The 22974-nt window shown below is 42.7% G+C and overlaps 1 protein-coding gene across 6 annotated transcripts in view; it reads left to right on the top strand.

Annotated features, from left to right (window-relative positions):
* ERC1 (ELKS/RAB6-interacting/CAST family member 1) overlaps positions 1 to 22974 on the top strand; it is a 387619-nt gene that overhangs the window by 331593 nt on the left and 33052 nt on the right. The gene's annotated exons all lie outside the window — the stretch shown is intronic.

Genomic DNA, 22974 nt, shown 5'->3' with positions numbered 1-22974 from the left:
TTTGCCGTCACTTTTTTTCACATGATCATCTCACGCCTTGTTCTCTGTAATTCACTAAATCCTTGGTGTGCTCTCTGCCTTCTCATTTCACCTGATTCCTGTGTGTATTGCTATGCTTCTGACATAGTGGGCTTTGGGGTTTGGGGCTTTTTTTTCTTGTTGTGTGTTAATAGTCACTTTTATAATTTCTTTTATGCATTTTTGGGAGAACTTCCAGGGCATGTAACTATTGATAAATTTCTCCTGTTGTTATTTTATTTATAAACTACTCTGTCTAGCATGATATTACAGTGTCCTGGTAAGGTTTATAGTGACTTACATCAAACTGGAAATAGAAGATTGATCAGATACTCTGCCAGTAGGTTTGGGATATACTTTTTATGATAAGTTAAAGTATATAGTCTTAAAAAAAAAAACAAAAAACCTGTACTGTGGACTAAAACCTTTAGTTTCTGTCTATAGAAGAATGCTCTGCATTCTCAGGGTCAGTAATTCTTCCAGAGTGCCTACCCTGGACAACCCCTAGAGCTTGGATATTACCCCCAAACTGTCCTTATAAATAAAGAGAAATAAAGAAGCAAAAGAAGGCTTTTTAAAAAGTCGGTCTACAGAGTTCTTTTTCCCTCTTTTATGGATTGCTGCCGTGTTAAACGGTTGCCAGGACACTGTCTAGATTCTCCTTTCCAGGCCAATTGGCTAGAAAATATAGTCCAGCTGCGTGAGTATCTCTCTTTGATCCGATGCCCTGGAGGTTTGACTGAGGAAATCCTTTTCTTAGAAAAAATAATAATTATGATGAGTAAGTTCACACGTATTGGTGGCCTTGCACCCCTGGATTCACTGCCCGTGCTTATTGGCGATCTCACTCTTCTGGAGTTGTTTCTTCCTGAAGAGTCTGTGTCTTGGGGTCACCCTCCTTAAAATGATGAGGGTCGTGTAGACCTCTCGCTGCAAACAGCCGAGGAGAGCAATGAGGTAAGTTGTGGAAAGAGGCGTGCACTGTGAAGACGGGAAACTTTCCATGTGGCTTTATCCTGAGGCTGTGAAAGAAGCTGAAATGCGTGATGCCAACCACAAAGCTCTTTGGGTCTCTATTCCTGCCCTGCAAAGAGGTTCATCCGTACCATTTTTCTAGATTCCACATACGTGCATTAATATACAGTATTTGCTTTTCTCTTTCTGACTTACTTCACTCTGTATGACAGACTCTAGGTCCATCTGCACAGAAGTAGAGGACGGGCGTGTGGACACAGGGGGTGGAGAAAGGGGTGTGGGATGAATTGGGAGATTAGGATTGACATAAATACACTACCATGTGTAAAACAGATAGCCAGTGGGAACCTGCTGTATAGCACAGGGAGCGCAGCTTGGTGCTCACTGGTGACCTAGATGGGTGGGATGGCAGGCGTGGGAGGGAGGTCCAAGGGGGAGGGGATATGTGTATACCTATAGCTGATTCACTTCGCTGTACAGCAGAAACTAACACAACCTTGTAAAGCAATTATACTCCAATTTAAAAAAAAGCTCTTTGAACCCCGCACGCCAGACAACGCTGCAGCTGAGCAAGTCCGTGTGCTATTCTCTTTATCTACACTACACGCTAGTGGGGGGGCGGTGGAGCTGGGCATCGTGGAGCCTGTTGGGGCCACGCAGGAGCTGAATGCAGTTCAGCAGGCTCCTCCCCCAGTGTGAAGCTGCCTCGTCTGTTCTGGCAGAACACAGGAGCTTCTGTGCAGGCCTCAGCAGGAAGCCCAGCCCCGTTGGTGTCATAGGAAACATGGCCCATAGGTAACCTCACCAGGAGACTGAGAAATGAGCCACCTTCACATGACCTTGTTCCTGAGTCTCCGTTCTCTTTTCTCTTCTCCCACAATAGAATTTAACTCCTAACAAGTGTTCAAATGCTACCGATTTTTTCTTAAATTATTGCACTATTGATCTTACTGCACTAAAATATTAACAGTCGTTGGTTTAACAAAGTGCAGTTGCAATTAGCTGGCCACAGCTGGAGTTTCTATGGTAGAGTATTTCAAGTTTTCTAAAATGTGCTGTGAATATAATTATATTATAAAGGTTTTACCTGAAGAAATGCATGAGTGATCCCTAAAACATTGCCCAAGTCTTGACTTGCTATCCGCTTTACTTGCTAATTCTACAGAGAACAGATTTTCTTAACAAAATTTCAAGCTTTTGAAGTTGATGATTTGCCTTATCAAACTTAAGAACATAAATAATGTTTTGTGTGTAAAAATTTTTAAAAACACCATGTGTACCAGCAAAGTATGAGCCTTACTAGATGTAATCATTTCTCAGACTTATGCTTTACGGCCCAGAAAATGATCATCTTGGTGAACTTACCGTGTGCTCTTGAAAAGAATGATATTCTTTAGTTATTGCACACAGTCTTCTATAAACATTGATAGGTCCAGGTGGCTGACAGGGTTGTTCAGATCTCCTATGACTTTACTAAAAATTGGCAGGGGGGTGGGGGGCAGTCTATTAAATGCTGAGAGAGGAGTATTCAAATCTCCAGGTATAATTGGAATTATTCTATTTGTCCTTTGAATTCTCAATTTTTGCTTCATGTATTTTGAAGCTCTGTTATTATTTGCACACCCATTTTTGATTGTTGTATACTCTTGATAAACTGACCTCCCTGTCATTATGAAATGTCCCTCTTTATTTTCCAGGAATATTCTTTGTCTTCAAATCTACTTTATTAGTCTTAAGTCAACAAGGAGCAGTGTAAACTAACACGAAAAGTCACTCTCTCTGGTCTGGCAATAACAGGCATTCAATTAATACTTATTGAATATTGACTTTCTAGAGTTTTCTGGAGAGCAGATTGCCAGATAACATCATTTCCTTTACAGATAAAAGAATATGTTTCTTTTTTATGCTGTTATTTTAGACATCTCGCAGAGCAGCGGTCCCCAGCCTTTTTGGCACCAGGGACCGGTTTCGTGGAAGAAAGTTTTTCCCCGGACCAGGGGTTGGGGGGTGGGGGGATGGTTTCGAGATGATTCAAGCACAGTACATTTATTGTGCATTTTATTATTATTTCTATTATTTATTTCTACTTTATTGTTATTTCTGTTATTATTACATTGTGATATATAATGAAATAATTATGCAACTCTCCATAATGCAGAGTCAGTGGGAGCTTGTTTTCACTTGCCACTCGCTGATAGGGTTTTGAAATGAGTCTGCAAGCAGTTGATTTATTATGGTCTCTGTGCAGTCAAACCTCTGCTAATGATGGTCTGCATTTGCAGCCGCTCCCCAGCGCTAGCATCAGCGCCTCAGCTCCCCCTCAGGTCATCAGGCATTAGATTCTCATAAGGAGCACGCAACCTAGATCCCTCGCATGCGCAGTTCACAGTAGGGTTCGCGCTCCTATGAGAATCTAATGCCGCTGCTGATCTGACACGAGGTGGAGCTCAGGCGGTAATGCGAGCGATGGGGAGCGGCTGTAAATACAGATGAAGCTTCGCTCGCTTGCCCGCCACTCCTCTCCTGCTATGCGGCACGGTTCCTAACAGGCCATGACCAGTAGCGGTCCGTGGCCCGGGGGTTGGGGACCCCTGTCATAGAGGATGAGATGCTGTGGATAAAAAGGTATTTACTTTAGGAAGTTAGTAACCTCCCAGGTTAACTGTGCGTTGGCCCTAGGCTTGTGATGTTTAACACTGAGGGAAGAAGAAGAAAAAGAACCTTATAATAATATAGTGAGGAGGTTCTCCAAGTTAAATCATAAGAGAAAACAATCATCTGGTTGCACACGCAGTGTAGAATGGTTTCAGTAGAGAGGTAATAGAAAAATGGGAGCTTTACAAGCACCTGACTTCAATGATCTTTGCCTGCATTTTGACTATTCTCCTGACATTTATTTAAACCAAAGCTCATTCTCTATGTGGCAACCCCCTCCCCCCATTTTCTTGAGATATAAGTGATAAATAGCATTGTATTAATCCAAGGTGCACAACATAATGATTTGGTGTATGTATATTTGCCAAATGATCACCGCAGTAAGTTTAGTTAACATCTATCACCTCACATAATTACAGTTTTTTTTCTTGTGATGAGAACTTTAAGGTCTACTCTTTTAATAACTTTCAGATATACAATAGACACCATGCCTTATATCCCCAGGGCATATTTATCATATAACTGGAAGTTTACACCTTTTGACCCCCTCAACCGTTTGACCCACCCCCAAACCCCACCACGGACAACTGCCAAATCTGTTCCCTGTATCTATGAGTTTGGTTTTTCTAGGTTCCACATGTAAGTGAGATTGTAGAGTATTTGTCTTTTTCTTTGTCTGACTTATTTCGCTAAGCATAATACCCTCAAGGTCCATCCATGTTGTCACAAATGGCAGGATTTTCTTCTTTTTTATTGGCTGAATAATATTACTCTGTGTGTGTGTGTGTGTGTGTGTGTGTGTGTGTGTGTACAGTTGGCCCTTCAACAACACAGGTTTGAACTGTACAGGTCCACTTATACATAGATTTTTTTTTTTTTGGCAATAGTAAATAGTATAGTACTACACAACCAGCAGTGGGTTGAATCTGCAGTTATGGAACGATGGATACAGAGGCACCACAGAACAAAAGGCCAACTATAAGTTAGACACAGATTTTTGACTCTTCAGAGGGTCAGTGCCCCTAACCCCTGCATTGTTCAAGGGTAACTGTATATACACCACATTTTTCTTTATCCATCAGTGGACAGTTAGGTTGTCTGTGTGTCTTCACTATTATAAATAACACTGCAAGGAACACAGGCGTGCAGATATCTTTTCAAGATAGTGTTTTTATTTCCTTTGGATATATACTCAGAAGTGGAATTACAGGATCATATGGTAGTTCTATTTTGAACTTTTGAGGAATGTCCATGCCGTTTTCCATAGTGACTGCATCAATTTACATTCCCACCAACAATGCAAAAGGGTTCCCTTTTCTCCACATCCTCACCAACACTTACCACCTGTCTTTTTAGTAGTAACCAACAAGTGTGAGGTGATTTCATTGTGGTTTTGATTTGCATTTCCCTCATGATTAGTTATGTTGAGTGCCTTTTCATGTACGTGTTGGCCATCTGTATGTCTTTTTGGAAAAATGTCTATTTAGATCTTCTGCCCACTTTAGTTGAATTTTTTGCTATTGAGTTGTATGACTTCTTTATAAATTTTGGATATTAGCCCCTTATCAGATATATGATTTGCAAATATTTTCTCCCATTCACTAGGTTGTCTTCATTTTGTTGATGGTTTCCTTTGCTGTGAAGAAGCTTTTTAGTTTGATGTAGTCCCACTAGTTTATTTTTGCTTTTGTTGCTTGTACTTTTGGTGTCAGATTCAAAAATTCATCCCCAAAATCTATGTCAAGGAGCTTACCACCTATGTTTTCTTATAGGAGTTTTATGGTTTCAGGTCTCACATTCAAGGCTTTCATCCTTTTTGAGTTAATTTTTGTGTATGGTGTAAGATTTTGGTCCAGTTTTATTCTTTTGCATGTAACTGTCCAGTTTTCCGGTACCATTTATTGAAGAGACTGTCCTTTCCCCATTGTATATTCTTGGCTCCTTTGTCATAAATTAATTGACCAATATATCCATGGGTTTATTTCTGGGCTCTCTATTCTGTTCCATTGATCTATATGTCTCTTTTTATGCCAGTACCATACTGTTTTAATTACTATAGCTTTGAAATATATTTGAAATCAGGGAGCATAATGCCTCCAGTTTCGTTCTTATTTCTCAAGATTTCTTTGGCTATTTGGGGGTCTTTTATGGTTTCATACAAATTTTACGATTCTTTGTTCTGTTTCTGTGAAAAATGCCATTGGAATTTTGATAGGGATTGCATTGAATCTGTATATTGCTTTGGGTAGTATGAACATTTTAACAGTATTAATTCCTTAAATCCATGAGCACAGGCTATCTTTCCATTTATTTGTGTCTTCTTCAATTTCTTTTATCAATGTCTTACAGTTTTCAAGGAACAGGTCTTTTACCCCCTTGGTTACATTTATTCCTAGGTATTTTATTCTTTCTGATACAATTGTAAATGAGATTGTTTTCTTAATTTCTCTTTTTGATAGTGTGTTATTAGTGTATAGAAATGCAACTGATTTTGTGTATTAATTTTGTATTCTGCAATATTACTGAATTCTTTTATAAGTTCTAACAGTTTTTTGACAGAGTCTTTATGGTTTTCTGCATATAATACCATGTCATCTGCAAACAGTGATAGTTTCACTTCTTCCATTTCTATTTGGCTGCCTTTTATTTCTTTTTCTTGTCTAACTGCTCTGGCTAGGACTCCCAATACCATGTTGAATAAGAGTGGTGAGAGTGGACATCTTTGTCTTGTTCCTGATCTTAGAGGAAAAGCTCTCAGTTTTTCACCATTGAGTATTATGTTAGCTGTGGACTTGTCATGATATTGCCTTTTTTATGTTGAGGAATGCTCCCTCTGTTTCTGCTTCGTTGATTTTTTTTTTTTTTATAAGTGGATGTTAAATTTTGTCAGATGCTTTTTCTGCACCTGTTGAGATGATCGTGTGATTTTTGTCCTTCAGTCTGTTAATGTGGACTGGTTTGCAGATGTTGAACCATCCTTGCATCCCTGGAATAAACCCCACTTGATCATATGGTGTATGATCCTTTTAATGTACTGTTGAATTTGGTTTGCTAATATTTTGTCAAGAATTTTTCCATCTACGTTCATCAGAGATATTGGCCTGTAATTTTCTTTCCTTGTGGCATCTTGTTCTGGTTTTGGTATCAGGTAATGCTGGCATTGTAAAATGAACTTGGAAGAGTTCTCTCCTCTTATATTTTTTTGGAAGAGTTTTTAAAAGATTGGTGTTAATTCTTTAAATGTTTGGTAGAATTCACTAATGAAACCAGCTGGTCCTCAGCTTTTCTTTCTTGGGAGGTTTTTAATTACTGATTCAGTTCCCTTACTTGTTATTGGTCTGTTCAAATTTTCTGTTTCTTCATGATTCAGTCTTGGTAGGTTGTACGTTTCTAGGAATTAATCCAGTTCTTCTAGGCTGTCCACATTGTTGGCATATAGCTGTTCATAGTAGCCTCATGATTCTTTGTATTGGTCTGGTATCAGTTGTAACGTCTCCTCTTTCGTTTCTGATTTTATTTATCCTGTCTCTCTTATTTTCTCCTATCACGTCCTACCTGTGAAACTGAAAAAGCATGTTTTCTCCTGTGTCCCCTATACGGCAGTTATATTACTTTATGGCCATTTAGTTTGGTGGTAAATAGCACGCTTTGGCTCCAGATCTGATTTGAGTCCAGCTCGGTAGCTGTGTAATTTCCCACAAGTCACTCAACCTGTTCTCTAAGCATCAGGTTCCTCGTTTGTTAAATGGCAGTAATAAAACCTATAGTGAAGGTTCTTGGGAGGATTACATGTACTAATGTATTCAGTGTACTTAGCCCTCTGCCTGGCACACAGGAAATGCTCAGTAAAGGACTGTGTGACATTGGTGGTGATTGTGGTAAAAATCCTCGAATATTTACAAGATCCTTTGATGCTCCTCTTCACTTTAGATTTCTCCTCTCTCCTAATATAGTAACATTCCTCCCATTGCACAAGTAACCCACAATCCTAGTAATTAATTTTTCCTGCAGCAAAAGAAATGTCTTCTTTACTGAATCATCAATGATGTCACCAGTACTGCCTGAGCAACAGTGTAGACACCTCTCCCAGGTATCTGTGCGGGAGGTCAGCCACAGATGTTGTCAGACCTAATCACCTTTAAGAAGCACCCTTGGCGGCAGGTGACACTTCCTTCTGAAGTTTTCTGACCTGAGGATAATTTTCAGGCCGTAGAAAGAAGCAGGAGCACCACCCCTGCACGGTGGCTGTAAGTGATTCTTGACAGGCTTGGTGATCACACGAGCTCAGTGAGGCAGGGACCTCTTCTTAGGCCACATGAGTGAGTTGTGAGTAATCTGGGGGAGAGACCTTTCTCTCAGTGTTTTGTTTTTTTTTTTGCGGTACGCAGGCCTCTCACTGTTGTGGCCTCTCCCGTTGCGGAGCACAGGCTCCGGACGCGCAGGCTCAGCGGCCATGGCTCACGGGCCCAGTCGCTCCGCGGCATGTGGGATCTTCCCGGACAGGGGCACGAACCCGTGTCCCCTGCATCGGCAGGCTGACTCTCAACCACTGCGCCACCAGGGAAGCCCCTCTCAGTGTATTTTTAAGACAGAGTTTACAGTGTTCCACAGGTACATCCTACATTTTTGTAGTTTCTGCTGAATGATTTAAGGTGACATTGTCCTGTGACTCACTCGATGTATTTCTTAGACTGAAAATTGCAGTGTTTTGGACATCTCTGGAACATAAGCTGTCAGATGCATGGGTTCTTACCTTAACAATTACCAGCATTTGACTAATAAGGAAGTGCCGTCTTCCTCCTGTTTGTGGTATCATTCGTGACTCAGACATTCCTCCTGGACAATAAAAATATCCTTGTACTTCATGCAAAATAAAACTCTTCACATCCTAATTGTTTTTCACAGTCCTCTGAAAATGGGGGGACCCTACGGAGCTCAATAAATCGTTTTTGAAATAAAAAACTGGTGAGCTTTTACCCTAAAGAAAAGTTGCATGTATTTTATGCATTTGTAGTAGATATTTTAATCTTTTAATTTACTCTGTACCCTAACAGCTTATCCTGTAATCTGACACGGTTATGACATGGACTGCCGGCTTCCCAGTCCACCTTCTAGAATACATTGTCAGGTTTATCAGCCACCCCTCAGTTAACATGTGGTGGGACCCCTTTTAATACCAGTTTTGGAAGATAGGCCTAACACTTGCCTACTATATCACATTTTTATTCTATAGAGTTATGTTTTGGAGGATATGATTTGACTCACATTTTATCTGAACTATTTAACAACAGTCTTGTTACAATAGGGTTCTGCAGTATTTCTTTCATTAACTTGTCCTCATCTTCTCCCTAATTTGTTATTTTCTATACATTCTCTCTGTCTTTAGGGTTACTGTCTGTTTTGGGTTAAAGGAATATTTTCTTGGACACAAAAATGCATCATCAACCAAAACAAAAAAGCTATTCTCCCTTGATGTGTCTGCCTCCTTCTTCCTGATCCTGGGATGACGAGACTAAAGTTTCCAGCTGGATCTGTCAGTCAGCATTTCTGGGATAAATTAAGTGAGCACACTTGATTGAGGTGTAGCTGGACTGTATCACTGTCTTCCTATTATCCTAGGAGATCAAAGCTGAGCACAAATAGAGGCTTAGTCTTTATAATATTCAAAACAGATGGCTAGTTCTTTGTGGTGAAAATTCAGGTTTTAAGGCAAACCACTTGTTAGCAAGACTTCATTTCTTTTCATTGAAAGGTAGTCAACACTGAACATATACCTCTCTCTCTTCTTCAAGACTAGAATCACAGACTTTCTGCATGAGGAGGGGTTTGGCAAACCCCAAAAGCTGGTACACTGTCTGGGTTCCTTTTCACGTGAATATAAAATAAGTTATTCAGATTTTTCTTTTGGCATTTTGGGTATTAAATGAAAAAATCTTAAATGTTCAAATTGTCATAGTCATTTTGTTGATGGGTCACTATTTGAAATCTAGTATTCACACTGTTACATCCTCCAGAATTGAACCAGCGTGTTTATCCCTGACTTCATATTTTTACAAACTAAAATGCACATTCTCCGCAGTGCATTACTGACACCTGGGTCCTGAGGTCGTACAGAGTAAGCCCGTAAGTGCGGTTTGAAGTTTTTATTGTTTGGTTTAAAACTGACTGAAATGAGAAAATTAACTCAAAAATATTTATTGGGAGTCTCCTATGTACCTACACTGCACTAGGTACGTGGGTTGAAATACATGTTTCAAGACTATAAAACAAATACTAAAGGACAGATTTTCTCCAACAGAAAAAATAATATGAGGTGCCATAGGAAAACCCGGGTCTGCACCAGAGACTCAAGGGCTCACAGAGGAGGTTACACTTGTGCCGCATCTTGAAGGAGCAGTAGGCGATTGCCAAGCAGATGTACTGTAAATCTGTTGAGCTCTCAGTAGCTCCCTGTGGATACTGCTTAGGGTGTGAATTAATTCTCTATTTCTGCATAACACATTACCCCAAAACTTGGCAGCATTGAAAGCAATACACCCCTGTTAGGTCAGTGGTTTCTGCAGGTCATGAATTCGGAAGCAGCTTGGCTGGGTAGCTCTTGCATGAGTGTCTCCGCGGTTGCAGTCAGGATGTCAGCTGGGTCTGTAGTTGTCCAAAGCTCGGTGGGGACGGAGCATCCGTTCCAGGATGCTCACCCACAGCTCATACTGGCAGGAACCTTCAGTTCCTCACCATCCGGACCCAAAATGGGTGATTCAAGAGAAGGGAGCAAGGAGGAAGCCACAGTGACTTTCATGACCCATTATCGGAAGTCACACACCACCACCTCTACTGTGTTCTGTTCCTTCAGCGCAAGGCACTGAGACCATCTGTGCTGAACGGACCAGAGCGTCTTAGGCTTTACTTTTTGAGGGGAGGCATGTCAAAGCACGTGTGGACTTACTGCCAACCTCCACAGGTGCTGGGGCAGGGTGACAAGCCACATGGCTGGTGCCGCCAGCGCGGGTGGATCACGATGACCTTTGTGTGCCGTGGCGACCTGTGGAGGGTGGGTGGGAGGGATGTCAGAGCTCCTGGCTCTGTCCTGGAGGAGGCCGTGCGGCCTGGATGCCGCGGCAGTGGACGGGATGGAGGAGGATCGCCAGTGTGCTCATCACCGGGAAGCTTGGTTCTCAGAAACGTCCCAGGCAGAGGACACAGCCCGAAAGCCCCACTGTGATTCAGAAAGGTAACTTGCCCACAGGCACTGTTCACATAAACAGCCCTGCACAAGCCCACGTGTGCCATGGTGGCTATGGCACTTGGACGCCGAGTGACTTCGGTCCAGCCACATTCACGGCCCGGGTCACCTCCCCGGCCGTTGAATTTTTCGTTTAGAAAGTGGGGCAAGGAGGCAGGTGTCGATGACCTCGATGATCGCTAAAATAACTTCCTCTGTGCTCAGAACGATATACTTAGTGTTTTGTCCGTGTTTAACCTTGAGAATATTTGACTCAATAGAAACATTTGATCTGTTCACAAACATCTAAATCACGTTATACCAATGTCAAGGGATTTTCACTGAATATTTGCTGGAACTGAAACTAAGTTAATTCAGTTTCTTTATCAGTTTTCCAGGCGTGAGGTTGAAAATGTCCATCTTTTTCCATATTCTTATTTTACTGAATCATTTTAGTATCAATTCTTTTCCATATTTAAACTTTATAATGACTTTTTTTATCAATCAGGGATTTTGTCCAGATCAAATTTTACTAATTAGAACTTTCTGCAACTGTGAATTTTCTTTTTATGCCCATTGCCAAATCCAGTTTTCTATTTAGCCAATGTTTTGTTTTGTGTTGATATTACTATTAATACAAGTACTATTCATTGTGAATTGAATTTTTTAACAGTAATTATTATTTATTTCTTAAGTAATCTGTAAGAAAATTATAAGCATTTCCTCCCTAATAGTATAGTTACCCTGTTATCTGGAATAGGTCCACTGTAGAGATTGGCAGACCTTTTTATAAAGGTCCAGATAGTAAATGTTTTATACTTTGTGAACTTTACTCTTCGTCAAAACTATTCAGCTCTGCTCTTTCAGTGGGAAAGCAGCCTCAGACAATATGTAAATGAGTGAAGGTTAATATGACTATGATTAATATAACTTTATTTATGGGCGCTGAAATTTGATTTTCAGATAATCTCCATATGTCACCAAATACCCTTTTGATTTTTTTTCCAGCCATTTGAAAAACCATTCTTAGTGATGGACTGTACAAAAACAGGCAGTGATGCTGGATTTGGTCCATGGACTGTCATTTATTTACTGACCTCTGGTCTATTGTGTTGCTTTTCCAGTTCTTCTTTGTGCTTCTCATCTCTTCATGTGCCCTTTTGTAGCCATCCGGTCATTGGTGGAGCTCAGTGCAAATGATGGGGTTAAGGTGTCCTCGGGGTCAGAATGTCAGCTGGAGTTAATCAAGAGTACCTTGCATTTTACGTGTGCTCAAATTCTCACACGGATGAGAATTGTCATTCCTATTTTACAGATGGTAAAACAGGTTCTTGGAAATAATAATGGTGAATAATTACTGAAGAAGCTTACCGTGTGATGGACACGTGGATTATTACAGTCTCATAAGGTATACTGTCCTCAGAGTAATTTGTCCCAGGTCTCATAGCTAGAAGGTTGCAGGCCCCAGAGGTAAGCCAGTCTGTCTCCAGAGCCCATGCTGTTAACTGCTTTGTGGCTTTGCAGTGTTGCACAGAGTCGTCAGTGCAGTGCAAAGATATTGTAGCACACAACGTGACTGATACAAATCTGTCTCTGTTAAGGGTAGCCTCTGGGTAAAAAAGCCTTTTTTCACCACAGCTTCTGAAACTAGATGCCCAGTAATTAACATAATCACCAGCCAAGGGCCTGCATGCATATGGCTGCAGCGTTTGAATGATCGTGTTAATGGCCGTGGCCGTGGCCCTGGCCACAGCCAGTCACATAGCCTTCCCTGGCACTAAAGAGGGACACCACTGTGTCTGCTTAACATGTGGTGCTGTAAGGTGTGAGATGCCACAGCTGCTCTTGCCAGAGAAGTGTTCAAGTAGATAAAATTCCTAGTTAAGATCATGAGATGCTGAGGACCACCTCAGTGAATTCCATGGCTAACTAACAAAAATCTTCCATGAGGGAAGCAACTAACCTAATCATAGGTAAGACAAGCAGCTGGGCAAACAACCGTGCTTCCCTGGAACATACAAGTTGTCGTTGATGCAAGATATGCAAAGATGCAGGAGTTCCAGTTCAGAGGAGCCTGGGCCCTCCCAGTCAGACCACATTCCGTGTGTGTGTGTATGTGCGCACGTGCACATAAACGTACGAGTGTGTCTTAACACGTGAACCTGTTGCTTTATTCTCGTGCACAGAAATGTATGATCATTGAGACAGGCATGGTAATGGAGTCAGGGAAAGCTGAAAACCTCCAGGTACATAGAACGTGCCTCACTGGACTCACAGGATAGTCTGAAACACACGTGCCCACTATAGGATGACTCTGCACTGCGCTTTGAAATGGCACATCTGGGAAATGATATGTGGATGGCTTGCTAGACAAATGAGAGAAACATATCAGACCAAGTGTCATGAGCTTTTACTGCTTAGGTGAATAAGATGGCAGAGACTTTACTCCCCATGTTTCTATTTCTTGTCAGCAGTAGCATCTCATATATAAGAAGGTCATAGCTGCTAGAGCCCACAAGGCAACTGAGTATGAAGAATCCCCCCAGCTTGTGTGATGCGTACATTTGGGCAGTTTGCTTAAAGCACAGAGAGAGCTTTTCCTCCTGTTCGTTGCTGTTCAAGTCCACAACACCAAAAGCATGCTCCCTGGAGGAAACCAGAGAAAGCACTAATAACAGGGACAGATTAACATGGTGAAGAAAGGTGTTTCTACGTTCTCCTCTCCCTTTTCTTCTTTGCTTGCTTTCTCGAGTTGGGAGTTTCTGTTTCACTTGTCCGTTGTTTTCTGTTTTCTAAACACCCGTAAAGTGTTAGGTCCTCTGATTCTATCAGAAACATGGTCTCTGTCCTTTGTATTCCCTCACTGCAATTGCTACAAAATTTGGATGTGGGTCCATGTGCATGATAGGTTTCCTATGAGTACTAAAAGGTGGGGCTAGAGCCTAGTAGATAAAACCAATACGAAGATTCTGCACAAACTTAACTTTTTTCCCCCTCTATCAGGTCACTTTACAACTATACCAGAAGCTGCTTATTCTTTGTTACATCAGGTAGCCTCGCATGCTTCCGTCTAGATGTACCCCCATTTCTGGTTCCTTGGAACTTTCCCCTTGGACTGCCCCGCACCCCATGTTTTTACTTGCCGTCCTCTGCAGTTTTTCCCTCAGGGTCTCTCGGCTCAATCGGAATGTGTGGGTTTGCTCATTCTTAGCATTCTGTATCTCGCATCCCAGTGGGACCGCCCTGCTCTGACCCCACACTTCAGAATTGATCTTCAGTCAGCACTTACTGAGCCCTGTGTGGGATCGGGGGATCGGGGAATCAGGGCACGGGGGCCCTTCTTCCGGAGGAGGGCTTGGAGGGCCCCAGATGATTGAATCTTGAATCACCCTGGCTGGTTACCTTATATAACGTCAGTCACAGTTTGTAGGACTTCTGGTATTTCTGAGCTGAACTCTTGTCAGAGTCACTGTCGTGCCCTCCGATAATAAAGCTTTGCGTAAACCTCAGCAGCTGGAAACGTTGAAATGGTGGCGTCTGTCAGAGTTTGTGTCACGCTAAGGGACTGTAACTTTCAGAAGTAGGGGGAAGAGAGATTAATGCAGTGATTGTGTGAAGGTTTTATTCCCAAATAAAGAAAATGGGTAGAGAAAAACAGTCTTCCTAATTTTTGTTTTTCCCAAATCTTTTTCTTCCACCCAAAGCCTGGATTACTCCCAAGGTGAAAGGGGTGATGTCTGGAAATCGTTAATCCATGGGTTTTGTTCATGGTGTATAAAATTTTCAGAAAGAATTTGCTTTTGCAGTATGATTTCCTGATTGACTGTGGCAGACATAAATCCAGCAAGGACAGCTCTGTCAGAGCAGCCAAGATCCCTCTTAGATTCTTAGATATATGACAGTTCTGGTGTGTGTGTGGAGTGGAAATGAAGATTCTTCATGTGGGTGGGTCAGGAGGAGAGATGGAGAAGGGGGGGCGTGGGCACAAGAAGAGCAGCGGGTGGAGGTGGGGCGCACCAGGCCAGCCCCCAGAAGCCAGCACTAGTTCAGCCCGGAGTGAGTGAAGGAGATGCCCTTGGTGCCTCCTGCCCTGGTACTGGCTTCTGCCCTTGAAGGGCCCTTTTATGATATTCTGAAACATTTCCATCGTCCCAATTAAGCAGAGTGCTAAGCTATCCTAAAGCTGAATTCCGGGCTAAGGGCCATTTTGCACAGATCTTTCTTCCCATCCTGCCGGCCCCCTCTCGCCACTGCAGGCATATACGTGTGCCTCCTTATACACACTCACAGGTGTTTCAGCCTGTCACAGGTCGTGTTCTGTTTCCTACTTCAGCATTAAGAGATTCGATTCCTGTGTGTAGCCTGTCTTCCTCTAGTAGCACAGATACCCGTCTCTGATGTGTGCACACAGCTACAGGTACATGTCTATCTTCCCCTGCCTTCCATGTGATAGGGAACCCCTCCCTCCCACCTGCACCCCCAAGGCCAGGCTCCTGTGAAGCCAAAGCCTGCGGGCACACAGTGACTGGAGCTGCAGCCGTCGCAGGCTTTCAGCTGGAGATGCTGCGTGTCTGCAGTCTGTGCTGTGGGATGTGACGCTGGAGCTGCAGTCATGATGTGACCAGTGGCCAGTTGCCCGTGTCTGCTCCTCCAGCTTCTCTGTGTGTACACGCACACACACCTGCTTTTAACCCAGCCTTGAAATAACTGCCAATCACAGGGGAGTCTCCTCCAGAGCCTGGCCTCCGCTTGGGAGCCCTTGTACAGATAAGCTATCGAATCTCCTAGTCACCAGATAAGCGTACTTGGCTCTTTGCTCCTCTGTCGTCCTGTGGCCTGCAAGGCGGAGCGATTGGGTGGGCTCCCTGTAATCTAGACTGGCATCCTTGGTTACTTATCGAGATCCTGGCCAGGTCAGGAGGTTCCTTTTGTGCACCCGGCACAGCTCGGGCTGGCCTTCCTTCTACTCCCAGTGGCTAGAGAGAGAAGAAAATGAACTGTCCTGATAAGGTCATTACTGTGTTCCACACGGCAGGCGACAAGCATGTTATTGCTTTTCACATCCATCCCTCTGTCTTGTGAAGGTGTAACTGCTGAGAAGTGCTTGGCTGCAGCACTCACGCAGCCCGAGCACTTCAGGTGCCAGAGCTCAGAGGACCGGGCGGAGCAGGTGTCGTCAACCACAGCATGCGGGTGTGTGCACGGGCACGGCAGGGTGGAGGCCACCGTCTTCGCCTGTGGCCAACTGCCTACCTGGTGTTTCCTTTGAAATGCAGCATCAGCCTTCAGTTGCCTGGCCTGTTCGAAGAGTGTGAACCTCTCTTCTCCCTCTTTTGCCTTATTTTCTTTCCCATGCCCAGACTTTCTTCCCCATAATTTGTAATTCATTAGTGTATAGCCCTGGAACTTTACTGTGGGGAAGTTCTGTAAAATACACACACACACACACACACACACACAAATATTTAACCCACTACATTGTTTACTAAAATACAGTAAATGATTTATTGTGGAAAGGCAAGCCTCAAGCCAAGAACTAAATCGAAGGTGCTTTCCCATCTCTATTGAAAGAGCAGAGAAGAAGAGCTGCGGGACACGTGCCACTGGTTACCTCCCTGTGCCTCGTCCGCCCATTCCCCCAGGGTGCGCACTATGCGTCCCCTCCTGTCCCCTCCACCAGTCAGCGCGTGATGGCTTCGGTGCCTCATGCAGCGTTTTCTCCGCTTACTGCCCGTTGATGTGCACTGTCTTCGTCTGTACTCACTTGTCTGCCTTCTTGTTGGTGAATGCCCTTATTTTCCTCGATTTTACAAGTTTCCAGATACTGAAGCAAGTCCTTGCAATACCTCCAGCCTTAAGCTGCTCTCATGGCCATGAAGAGGCCTCCTCCTCAGCAGAAGGCTTCTTCCCTCAGTGGCGGGGCCCACACACTCTGCTCTCTATTCGAGTAGGATTCCTTGTACCAAATACAATAGGATAGGTTTTAACTGAATAAGGAGTAAATAGGCAAAATGCAGTTAGCAGCTCTGTAGTTCAGATTTCAAGATTCATTTTATTCTAAACTCTGTTTCCTATCTCCTTACAACTTTGAGTACAGAATATTTGTCTCCATATCTGGGTCAACAAATAGGGGATGTTTTGTTTCGCTGGAGTGGTAATGCATGCTTAAAGGAAAATTGACAACAGATTTCTGAGTTGTAAAACTAAGAGGAAATGATCACATTTTATTTTTTAAATGATTCCCACTGTTTTTTTCATGTTTCTGACCTTTTGCCGTTTTCAAAGACACATCTAACTTTAACAAACCGTAAAGCTCTTTAAATCTGAAACCTTTGGAGAGAGTTTTTACTTTTAGAACCCAGCATTTCTATATGTGGTAAGATTTCTGATGAATGTTTATTGATCTCAGTCACCTAGCGTCACCACACCAAACTTGGATGTGCTCACCCACACGCAGCAAAGCCAATCTACTGACACCGGGCTGTGGTGAAGGAGAGTGCAGCGTTTATTGCAGGGCCAGGCAGGGAGAACAGGCAGCTCACGCTGAAAACCCACACCCCCCGACGGCTTTCAGGGAAGGGGCTTTAAAGGCAGTGTGTGTGAGGGAGAGGGTCGCAGGATGCGTGATCAGCTCGTACGCAGTCCTCAGATTGGTTGGCAACAAGGTGGAGTTTCGAGCATCACCAGTCTTCCAGTTTCAACCTGGGGCCTCCATTCTCTGGTGGTCAGTAGTTTTCATCTGTGGGGGTCTGCTTCCTCTAAAAACAGCTTAGGAACGTGTGTCAGGCCTTTATCTGTATCTTCCAGGGAACGGGGAGTTTGGTGGCTCTGCTGTGTGGCTGGTGTGCAGTCTGAATTGTTTCCAGGTTCCTGACCCAGAGCTCTTCTTTGCTTCTGCGTCTTCCCATTTCCTGGTCGTTCCCTCTGGAGTCAGCCTCCTGAGACTCAGGAGGGGGCTGAGAGACTAAAGCAAAAGGCTTTTACTTCGAAGGATATAGACACAGGGGCTTGCACGTGGTTTCAGTCCCCCCTTTTCTTTGGTGCTCCTCACTCTCAGGGGAACAGGTTCAGGACGAGAAACGGAATAAAGTTTCCCCTAGAGAGGTTAATCACAAACTGTCGGCAGAGGAGGTCAGTTTTAGGGGGACTCGGTTTCACTAGTGGCCCTGGATGTGGACTCCTAGTGGTACTTACTCACTTGTTAAAGAACAGTGAGGCAGACTTCATTCAGGACCATCATGATGGGTTTAGGGGCCACTGCAGTGGGGTTTTGCAGTCAGCGAGAGAGACACAGTGCCCAATTCTGAATACAACAAGGAAAAGTGAGAATTTACAGCCAAGGAGCAGGTGGGGGTCAGTGGATGGACACTTCCTAAGGAGGAAACATCAGGGATAGGGGGAGATTCTGGCTAAACCAACCTAGCTGGGTTCTTGCCTAAGGCAGGCAGAGTGATCAGACATCGCCCCGGGGATAGTGGGCGATGAGGGACCCCGTCAGATGCAAACCAACTTAGAATTCCTGGGGGAATTGGACAATATAGAGATGAACATGAACGCCCAAAAGTCAGGGCCCAGTTGAGAAGAGAGGTCAGGGGAGCCTGACCCACATTTGGTCAAGGAGAAGACCTTTGTCCCCAGGATGTAGACGAGGGGAATGAGAAAGTTAATTGAACCTCAGGGGTTGCCTGGTTAGTTATTCCATCAGCTAAACAAGTGGTAATAGCAGATCATCTGTAAGAGATGCTGAGGAAGGGACCCTGCTTAGTACAGGACTAATACTCTAAGTACTTAGTAAATATTTGTAGCATAAGAAATGTCCTTCTGGGTTTTGTATTTGTCGTGACTTTTTGTTTTGGAAGATAAATGTAAGACAGTCCCATTCTATAAAGTTTGTTTGAGGAGTCAAATAGACACACGTGAAAAATGGTTATGAAGTGGGGGTCGGGATTTGGAGCTCTGAACTTTCTTGCCTTTAGCTTTAGGTTATCTTTTTAACTTTTCATGAAACTTTAGAGATTGACTTCCCCCTAAAAGAGATTTTTTTTTTCAAAGACTGTAGCCCTCTCACTAAGCACAAACTCAGGCTAAAGCTGCTGAAACTTTCCAGATTCCCATTGTTAACAGTAAGGTTTGTTTTCTGATGAAGGTCACGCAGGTGTATCTCATGAACCCTTCTGTAGCCCGGCTTTGTATCAGTTGTTACGAGGGTGTGACCTGGGAGGCGTATGTTTATCCAGTGTCTCTCTTGCAGGAGTATAAGGTAGAGGGGTATTCTCGAAGGCATATTTGTTTTCAGCTTGCTAGGGTTACAAATGAGTAAGGACCATAACACCAAAAACATTTAGGGGGTCCACTGAGTATCCTTCTGTTTGTGCTCCAAATGGGAAGGCTAAATTAAAAGGTTGGATCTCAGAGACCACTAAGAATAAACAAGTTGTTGAATTTTATAACCTTATATGTGAAGACTACGTCAAACTGAGCCTCAAATCAAGGTAAAGAGGTTGATTTAGCAATTTAAGGGTCTGCCTAAAGTAAACTTCAAAACTAAAGTTAAAACAAAGATAAATCCCGAATATACGCATTTTACTTCTTATATACACTCGACACATTAGTTCCATTATTTCGTGATTTTTTTTTTAATGCAGAACAGGACCACATCTCGTTCTTAATATTCCTGCCAGCAAAAGCTGGCTGTGGCGTGGCACAGAGGCATCCACTGAATGTTTGTTAAGCGAATTACATAATGTTCTTAGTGTCAATATGTGTGATTTGATACGCAGTGTATCTAGTTAATGTAGCAAAAATATCATGACAGTTTACTGTCTTTGTTCAAAGAACCACATTCTTGCACAAAGTAGCTGCATTTAAGTGAGAAAGCAGCACAAAGGTCCAAAACTTTGTGAAGAGACCCAGCACCGTCCTTCATCTTCTTCATCCTCACGCACACCGCAACCAAGAAGGTAAAGTGAGTTCTTGAGAGAAAAGACTTTGAGGCTAGACCATTGAATTTTATTCCCTTGCTTCCTTTTTTACTTTTCAGAGTTTAGCTCTCTGCTGGGGCCTCTGGACAAGAAAGTCATTAAAAGAATAATGTTTCTGGGAAGTTAATACGTTAGTTGTTCCAGGACTTCTTTGGTGAACCTACACTGGGGGACAGTGGTGTAATGATGACCCAGTGAGAAGTCAGAACTGCTACTGGCATTTATGCAGTAATCCAGGGACAGCTGAACCTGCCTCCGAGGACTTCCGCAGATAGACAGAAGAGTAAGAGGATTTTGTAGCGACAGAGGAACCATAGTAAATATAAAAATAATTTGCCAGGAACACAGTAAACGATCAATAAATGTTAGCTTGAAAAACAGTGGCATCTTCCAAACAATAAAATATTAGTACTGCAAGGGCAAATGCCTTAAGTCCCAAGTGATATTCAGTTCAAGGTATACCTTTCCTCTCAGGATGAGCTCCCAGAATGTGCCATAACCAACCCACCTATACTTAGATTAAAGATCTAGTACAGAAACAGTGGAGTGGGGAGAAGGGGGCAGACCATGGAATTGACTGGAGGGGCCTTTCACTGAACGTCCCATCCTGGTCCAAGAACATGTGTTCCCATGTCTTAGATAAATGGGTTGCAGAAACGGGATGCTGTAGAATTTTCAGTTGCAATCTGTATCGAACAATAGAGGAGCAGCTGGTCTGTCTTCCAAAAGATCTCTAGCCATCTAACCTGCTCAAGTGGAAGGGAGGTTAAAATAAACACCTTCCGGAGGTCACTGTCTTCCATCACCATGTGTCATCAAATGCTGGCCTCTGAAGCCAATTTGAGGGTCTGATACATAAATAAATCCTTGCAAGAAGAAACAAAGCTTTCGGTAAGTCAACCAGAAAGCTCTCATTCCCCTTTATAATTTAAATTATTTTCCTTAACAGCTCCGTAAATGTAGGATTGGGGGGATATTGACATTTTGGCATTATATTTGATAAAAGCAGAGGTTATCTTGACAAGTTCATTTTTTAACTTCTTTGTGCCAAGAAAAAGATAGGTAATTCTAATTCTGCATAGCTGTAGGACTGATGTGGTCTGACCGCATTACTGACAGCTTTGGGTAAGACTTCTTGCCAATGTACTGAGGTTGTATGTGGACAAAAGACATAACCTCTGGATCCTGTAAGGCATCCTCTTCCTACTTGGCAAGTGTCCCTCTTCCCTCCTGAGATTAGGCAGTGGCAGTTCTACCTTGTGGGAAATGCAGTTTCTTTTCTGAGTGGCCTGCCCAAGTTAGATGGGGAGAAGGAAGAGATAAGGACATTTCCCACATGATTGACATGGTTAAATGTGTCCCAGAGAGGCCACGGTGACTTTTTTTTTTTTTTTCCCTTGGTGGATAGATTTGAGAACTGTGCTGGCTGGACAGTTTCATACACTTTCACCGAGTAAGCTCCATAGTTTTTTTGTTTTGTTTTGTTTTAAAAAAGCGACTCCTTTTGACATGAGAAGAAAGGGCATCTTGGTCATTGCATGGAATGAATTTTTATCCTCAAAAAATTTTTCAGATTCCATCATTTTTTAACTTTTCAATTGGACTTTGAAAAATTTCAGAGTGCAAAACACTACATATTTTGTAATCTGTCAGCACCTCAGCATGAAATACATTTAAATCAGTTTGAGATTCATCTCTGATTAAGAACAGGGACCTTAAAAAGTCCACTTTTTCATTCCCAGTCCTACAGCAGTGAGCTAGTATCTTTCCAGATTCCATTTTACTGTGAAAAATTTGACCTCTCCACTACCACCATTTATCACATTGTCTTCTTCCTCAGAGCTCGTGCTTTTTTATGTCAGTTTTCCAACTCAAACAGTAATTACCTAAGATACCAGCTCTTTCAGCCTTGCAGCCCAGATGTGATGGCAACTATACACAGACACACACACAAAGAATGGGAGTAAGTTGCACAAATCCAATGAAAATCCCCAAAGTGATTTTTTTAAATCAGTGTGTCCATGAAAGAAGCTAGAGGAGGCCAAGCTAAAAAACACGGGAAATGAAATAGGGCTGCAGTGCGCGGAGGCATGAGGGGTGTGGTAGGAGAGCCGTGGCTAGACAGTTGGGATATTGATGTGCAAGGTGAACATGCATTTAAAGGAGTTGCCTTGAACTTGCCTTTAAAGATTCTGCTTTGGAACTCTTTCTAAATCTTCTACACTGTGAATGTGCATTTGTGGCCAGGAATAAAATACAAGTCTTTTTTGAGAGATTAGTGTTGTTTGTAGAAAGCTATCCAACTTCCCCAGTCTCCAAATCCTCTGCAGAACAGGCTCGTCCTTCTGTGGTTGGCAGTGTTGATACCACGGGCAACACAGGACTCGTACCACGAGCCTGCTGATTAGGGGTCCCTTACAGAGCCCAGAGCCTTCCACCCCAGCCCCTGAATGTGTAACCTTTATCCTTAGAGAAGTGTGTGTGTGTGTGTGTGTGTGTGTGCGTGTGTGTGTGTGTTTTAAAAGCAATAATAATGCTGAATGTATTCACTTTCTCTGGTTTGTCTAGACAGGCTCCAATTTCTATATTGTATTATACCACGTAGGCCTAAACTCTGAACTCTGATCTCTCTAGTAAGTTAAAGATCGTTTTAGACACTAAGCCCTGGCTGTTCCCTCTCTTAACTATTTTATGGAAATAGTATTAGAAACAGAGGAAATGTGATATATTTATAAAGCAACCATTAAAAATCATGTTTTCCAGGAAGACGTAATGTGAATAGTACAATATAACACTAAATGGATAAACAGGGTATTAAGCAAAACGTGAAGTATGATACTGTTAAAAGTTGATTTATGTAAGTTTATAAAAAGACTTGGAAGAAAATCAGCAAAATGTTGCAAGTGGTATTCTTGATGGAATACCTATAGGCTATTTATTATTTCTTTTATATTTTCTCCCATACTTTTCAGAGTAAAATATGCATTGATTTCACTATAAAAAACATAAAACTTTATTTTAGAAACTCTTAAAAGGAAAGCAGCAGGGGAGTCCTCTGAGGCCAGGAGGAAATCAGTGTCACTGTTGAAAGTAATACCAGGCCTTGTTTCTGTTGACTTGAAGATG

The sequence above is a fragment of the Monodon monoceros genome, unplaced genomic scaffold (genome assembly GCF_005190385.1).
Source record: "Monodon monoceros isolate NGI ecotype Baffin Bay Population unplaced genomic scaffold, NGI_Narwhal_1 Super_Scaffold_6, whole genome shotgun sequence".
NCBI classification, from domain to species: domain Eukaryota; kingdom Metazoa; phylum Chordata; class Mammalia; order Artiodactyla; family Monodontidae; genus Monodon; species Monodon monoceros.
Note: the sequence above shows the minus strand (reverse complement) of the source record. Positions and strands in the feature narration are given on the sequence as shown.